This window comes from Adiantum capillus-veneris, chromosome 4 (genome assembly GCF_014529385.1).
Source record: "Adiantum capillus-veneris isolate H3 chromosome 4, ASM1452938v2, whole genome shotgun sequence".
Classification (NCBI taxonomy): domain Eukaryota; kingdom Viridiplantae; phylum Streptophyta; class Polypodiopsida; order Polypodiales; family Pteridaceae; genus Adiantum; species Adiantum capillus-veneris.
The window spans coordinates 156,763,754-156,771,260 of record NC_140934.1 but is presented as its reverse complement, the minus strand read 5'-3'; positions in this window follow the sequence as shown (position 1 = coordinate 156,771,260).

Sequence of the window (7,507 nt, the reverse complement as noted above, 5' to 3'; positions counted from 1 at the left end):
AAGACATAAAAAGAAAAAATTTTCCACCTATTTGACACTAAATTAGAGTATGTTCCACTAACTAGGCACTTACAAACTGTGGCTCGATATTCGAGAGCACCCTAGCTCAAATGAGGAGCTGCATAGCTACTGAAGAATCATGTCATAAAAAGTTTCATACTGTGCAAGTAGTAAGTGGAGAATATAACAATGAGCCCGTTAAAGAGGAAAACTTGAATAAAAAACCCCCAAAAATTTATACTTTATACAGTTTTCAACTATGTATATGTGTGTATAACAGTTACTAACAACAATTGATCAACGAACATTAATTTATGAAGGAGTCGTACATAGATTCTAGAGGTTAAATGACAATAGGTTGCTAGCGATTAATATAGAGCATGACCCTTATGTACCTTGTTTATTAGTTAAAATGCTAATAATGATGAATATGAACATGGAAATAAAATGCAAACACCTGTGGAACAACAATCCAAGGTCATTTAAAGTATGCTTTCAAAGGTAGTTACGTCAAAGAGGTTCAACCTAAATGTAAGCTGAGTATGTTAGTTGAAAAACTACGTAGAAGTTGATTCTAATTAATGTGAGTGAGTTGTACATATTCTAATTATACTTGACATAGAGTAGGATTTGAGCAAATGAAAAAGAACTTTTGTCTATGGCAGCACATCCTCATGGAATCGCTTATGCATGGGATTAAGATATGAAATGATTTCGCACAGACACAGTGTGCATGCGAAGTTTAAAATTAGAAACCTTACTCTTGTGGAAAGTCAAGTAAAACTACACTTTACTACTGAAATGTACAAAATGTATCTTGTGTAGACGCTGGGAAGTCACACACAACTGCATGATCAGTGAAAAAAACATCATTAAAAGCGTGGGATAAAAATCATAATGAAAATGGAAATGGAAAAGGATCAATAAGAGCCTGCCAGAAATGCTACAGAGGCTATCGGAGAGAGTAGAGAATTGTTTACTTGTCTCACTAGACGTTATTACGGCCCCATGAAAGGGACTCAAGTTTTAAAAGCCTCTAATGAACTGCTAAGAGTGCCATAGATTGGAGAGCTAAAGTGCACTGTGTTGCGGACTAGTTGGTGCCAACGACACTTGCCTTGATAGATCTACGTGAGAAGGAGCTAAAAGAGTGGTCCATGCTTGTCAAATGTGAGAGATGTGACATATTTGGGTAATCAAGTCGATGTGGGCAAAGCACGTCACACTGTTATCTCATAATAAAAAAGGAAATGGACAAAATATGTTTTAAAAAAAAATGACCTATGAGTAATGTACATGGAAGGTTTTTCTCTATGTTAGCCTAGAGTTGTTCATAAATTTACCATGTTCGACTGCAAACTATAGTTGATAGGAAAAAAGATCGGTAAGAATGACAACATATGTGAACCAAGAATAATGAGTGCTTCAATTAGGAGAATCCCCAGTGCGTGTGGAGTCAGGATTGATCACGCTAAGTTTGGGGGCTCTTAAGAGATCAGCAATATTAGTAGAATTAGAGTAACACAATTTTGGTGGGCTTAAATGCCAAAAATTATAGTAAGGATTGTAGGGAGTGTTATCACGGTACCCCCATGAAAAATGATCGAGTCTCGTGCACCATGCATGCAAGCAGGGGCATTAAAATCAACTCGACAGCTTTTAATATTAGAGTGCATTTTACACGCATTACTGCGATGCCACCTCTGAACTTGTTATAAGTAATTTTATTTTATTTTATTTTTTCTTTTTTTAAAAATAAAAATAGAAAAAAATGCTTAACTTGGGTTGGAGACAACTTCCTTCGACTTGCCACGTACCATCCGGTTTGCCGATCATGCGGGCAGTCATCATTGCTATTCTATCGACTAGCCAGTTACATGGCAATCAATTTCAACGCAGCCAATCATTGCTCTAATCATTGTGTGCAAAATTAAGGTACTGGCCAACACTACGATGTGATAGCCGACCGGGCAAAGGCCGGTGCTCCAGGGCACCTGCATTGTCAAAAGTCAATCACTGGTAGCATCAAGAAGCTGCTTCTTTTCCACGGGGGTTGGAGAAGGCAATACGCAGGTATAGTACAAGGGGCAAGGATGACTGGCCATACTGAATTGCGGACAGAGTATCTATGGCTGATTTCGAAAGGTGGATCAATTGACTTCATGCTCATAGCTGGGCAGGGAAAGTGATGTGAATAGCGCCGAGACCCCTGCACAGAGAGAGAGTGTGTCATTCCTTGGAGGCTAAGCAGGCTGCAGTGATTTGACCACACAGGGGATTGAAGTGTTCTATGTGCTGACACTGAGAGAAAATGAGTGGGATCAACTACCAAGTATGTCATCAGTAAGCGGTCCGTTAGCGCTTGATGTGCACCTTCATCGTTGATGTCAGAGTCCCAACAAGATAGCAATGAGGCCTTCATTTCCCCATCTTCACAATGTGATATGCCTGAATCATTTCAATGCACAAGCAAAGATGAGATGAATGTGGCAACTCGACCAGGTCAGCCCCGCACCTTGACGAGGTCTATGTTGCAACTGGGGCCAGCGCCATGCAAAGGCAACACGGCTTGAAAGTGATAATTTTCAATAGATGCAAGAGCCAATAATAAGCAGGATGACACATTTGAGCTCTTTTGTAAAGACGTCAATGGAGGATGGTGCTCCATCAATTGCAAGATCGGTCTTGCCTGTTGTTTGCGACAATACTCTTTCCCTTGAGAGCATCAACGACCTGGAGAGTGAACTTGATACTATGAAGCAAAGATTGAGAAATCTTCAATCAAACTTGCACAAAGCATCCAGGGAAGGGATTTCCTAAAAGGAGTGTTAGAGGAGAAACGCATCCGACAGTTTCTTATTGAGGATGAGCTAAAGAAGAGATTGAAAGCACTTGTCTGTATGCCTAGCCGTCTGTAGTTGTGTGTGGTTTTGGTGGGCTGACTGCTTGCATACCACTAAAATTAGTGAGCAAGACTCGACTGCATTTGAGGGAGAGATAGAGTATTGGGCAATAGTGTTGGGGGAAGAGAGAGAACGTTGCATGGTGGGTTGGAAGTGGAGGTGTGTGTGCACCCATAAAGCACACAAAGGGGCGATAAGTGTGTGTGTCTGCCAGTAGGTCAAAATTCAAAGAGAAAACAACGGCTGGTTTTCGGCAGTTAGGGTGGGTGCATGACGACAAAGTGTGGGCATGCAGATGACTGGGCCGCCCTCTTTTATTTATTTATTTTTTCTTTTTGAGAATCTGCATGGCGGATAGAGGGCGAGAGAGAGAGAGATATACACGGCTATTACTCCTACAATGAACTAGCAACCGTGTGTGTGTGTGTGTATGGAAGCTAGTTGCTTGACGACGCATCCATGCAAGGATGGAACAATCGCACCCAGTGCGTCTATTACTACGGTTCAAGACTGGATGTTGGGTCGGCCATTGAACTGTGTACTCATCATATCAAGTGGTTGAAGCAAAGCTGTATGGAGTGCAGTGCTTGGCCTTAAGATGGCTTTATCATCTAGGAGTTCCAGTGCGCCGGATGCATCAAGAGATGTGTGTGTGAGAGAGAGAGATGACACCGCATGGTCAGTGGGTGGCGACTGGAGTGGAGAGAGAGAGAATGGCAGTCGAAAGAAAGAGAGAGATAGAAAGAAAAAGCTGAATCGATGGTGGTTTTCCGGATGGTAGGCGTTGCCATTGCCCGCAGCGTTGGTCCTCCCGGATCAGTTTGGGCAGCATCTACAATGGATGGATAGTGCGGGCCGTTCTGATGGTTTGATGGACAGAGACGTTTGTTTGATTGCTGCGAGCAAGCAACTAGAAGCATAAATTCTATAGTATAAGGATTGTTCCTACATGATGTGATTTTATCCGACTAATCTTCTTCTTAAATCTCCTCTTCTCCTACAAATTTCTAGTCGTAAGCAGTCAAAGCTTCGCTAGTCCTCGTATATCCTCTTTCTCATCATCTTCCACTATATATATGCTCTCGTGAAGCTGATTCTATGACACACAAGTGAGAAGAAAGAAAGGAAAAAAAAATTGCATGCATCATATTAACTCATTATGAAGTAGAGTGTAGTTATCGTACAACCAATTATCCTTACCTATATAGATATGCGATTAAGCGCACACACACAAAAATCAAAAGAAAAAGAATCCAATATCTTTAAACAATTCGAAATACTTATGATGCGAGGAGGTTTGTAATTATCACACACCTCTAATTTCAAACAAGACAAAAAATTAAGTGTAAGTAAGCATGATTTATCTTTGTTCACCATAATCTCCATAGCTATCATCGCTGCAAGTCCAAGAGCATAGCCACATCTCTGATACCACTGCTACAAACAGAATGTGTGGCTGCCTTGCAAAATACCCTAAACAACAAAGACTTCCAAGCTTTTGCATAACAGATATTGCCCCATTCTTGAGTTCAATCTACACATCCTTTCCTTTAAAACCCCTTACGATAGGAGGTAATAAAAAGATTTGGGAACTTCTTTAATATCCTTAAGAACTCATTTCTTCACCTTCAGAAATACCTAAACATAGCATCTTTTGTAACATGTCTTTCTTGACCAAAAGAGTCACTCTTGGTTGCATAAGCTCTTCTAGTTGCTCATAATGGCTTGACACACCTCCATCATCTGACACTTGAAAGACACGAGCATCCTCATCCTTTTCCTCTTCAAGAAGCAAAAAAAAGTCATCAACTTCACTATCAAAGCTAGAATTAGTAGTACTACCCTCGTCATTAGATGATTGCTCTCCACTCAAAGTTGAATATTCTTTGTGCTCATCCTCTTCATCAATTTCTAGTGGTTGCTTGTCGATCATATCAAAATTCTTCTTACTTCCTCTCTTGTTATAGATAGTAATGGTTCCATGTCCCCAATCTTTTCCCACTACTCTCAACCAAGGTCTCCCAAGAATAAGAGGAAAATCTGCAAGGCCCATAGGCATGACATGACAATTGACAAGTGTCTTGACATCAAATGATGTTGTGAATAATCATGTGAATCAAAAAATTGGTTTTGAATGTTTGGAAGGACAGATTTTGATGTCACTGGTCGATATCAAGCAAGGATATGCTTCAATTGCAGAGAATTGGAAGAAGCAGATTGATTTTTGTTCCAATCTAAACAGGGAGGAATCAAAAAAAGGTCTCACGGTTCAGATTGAGCATGAGGAATGGCAAGAGCAAGTCTTTGCGGAGTATAAAATAGGTTTCACAGGTTTTGTGGAGCATGCAATGATGTTTGAAATGCAGAATGATGAAATTTCAATGGATGTGCATTCTAAAATTGATGTGGGACAAGTTGTTCTCAATCCAAGCATACTTTTGTTGAAAGATGTGTGTTTTAAAGCTGATGAGGTAGTAGAAGTGGATTCTTACAGGGTGGACTATCAGATATGGATGGTGGACTATCAAAATTTAGATTTTTACATGCTACAGATTTTTATTTTCAGGTGGACTTAAAGATTGGATTAGGTGGAATGTGCCTTTTATAGGAGGATAATATGATTTTGAAAAATATGGAGGATGCTTTGATTTTGAAAATTTGGAGTTGGAAAATTTTCAACGGAATGACAGAAAGTTCAAAATGCAAAAAAGCAGCAATACATCAGATCCATCAAAAATGGAAATTCAATCAGTTGCAGTAGTGGGTATCTCAGAAATCTACAGAGGAGCATTTTGTAAATGGAAAGGCAGTGGATACTCAAAATTTTAAAGAGGATATTCAAGATTTGGTGAGTCAGATTCTCATGTTCTAGAGGTTGCAGAGGCTGATTCTGGTAATGTTTACTTCTTGCTCTTGGAGAATGGACATACTTATTCAATTTTGGTTTCATAAGTTCATTTTCTATGAACTCTCATGTGATATAATTCTTTGGGGAATGTTTGGGCAATGTTTAATTTCTCTCTATGATGTATTTTGTGTACCTTGGTTTAAGTACCAGGCACTACACTTTGCTTCATATGAAGATCCTAGCATTGAGTTTGTCATAGTGTTGTATGGTGTATTTGTATATCTTGGATTAGGTTCCAGGAACTATACTTTCTGCTATATAGTAACTAGGGATTTTTGGGAAAATAGGATAATACATTTGACTTTGATCAAGGGATGTGTTGATCCGAGTCGGATTCTATGAAATCCACCACCGGGACGTGCCATGTGTTGATTGGATATTATATGTTAAGTCTGAATATTGTTGGGTCTAAAATTGGAATGTTGCTCTGAATATTGCTAGCTCTGAATATTAATGAGTATGATATTTGGTCAGCTAGATATTTACTGAGTTGGATTATTTGCTAAATCGAAATATTAGTAGGTCGGAATATTGCTAGGTTGGATTTTGCTAAGTTTTATATTTTATGTCAAGAACATTTTTGGGTTGTATAGTTATAACCATTAGTTAGCACTTGTATTGGGACGAGTTCTGAGTAGGGGAATGCGAGAGAAGATTTAGCCATGGTGTTCTTTGCTCTATTTGATCTTTTCTCTATGTTTGGTTATTGACTCTGAAGTTATTTGAATGTGTCTTTTCTTGAGTCTAATCATGGAGTGAGTATCTATTCTCTGTTTGAGAGCATGTGTGAGAGAGAGATTCTTGTGTTGTTGAACCCCAACAAAAGATGTGGATTTTTGACACTCTAGTGGCTTCAGCTATGCTTTATGGGGCTCAAATTTGGGGACCCTTAGTAGACCACCATGGAAGATCTCGTAGCACTGATGGATAGAGATCTATGGAGAGGCCTCTAGTCTCTATGATCTCTCGGATGATTCTGGCCAAGGCCTCATTGACACATGAGATTATTCGAGCTAAGCTAGCTGCTTGCCCCCCTCTCCTAGTTGAGGCCCTTACTATATCAGTTTCCTTCATGCATCATTTATGGACCTCCCCAAAGATAGATATGCTCGGCTAGACCTTGAGTCATCCTGACAGCTAGCCCTATAGGGGGACACAACATACTGGTATGGGCAAATGACATCATGGTTTCAGTCACATGGCTTCGACGTCAACATGATACGATGTGCTATTTGTCATTAGCTAGAGACCGAGTTTGGTATATTTAGGAGAGTACCAACAGAAGCTAGGATATGCCAATTGTGTCATATAGAGCCAGAGACAGAGTTACATCACATTTGTCATTGTCTAGTATACTATGAGATATGAGGCCGCTTTCACTGTTTGTTCAGAGAGGACTTTGGATCGTTGGCTAGAGTCATGCAATATCAGGATCTGAGATGCTTTGGGTTGTTTTTGCTAGAGTTGTGCAGACATAGGGAGAGTCTCTTGAGGAGGCCAAGCAGTGCGAGACATGTACAGAGGGAGACCACACACTTATTTAGAGCGGGGACTCAACATCCAAATGAACATGCCTCACAGAAGACTTTTGAGCCCGCTTATACCAAAGGTATATGAGTGGACAAAGCCATTGAGCTTGGGAGAGCTAGGTGTTTACGTCTACGAGGGCGACCAAGACATCGATGGAGGCTTCACC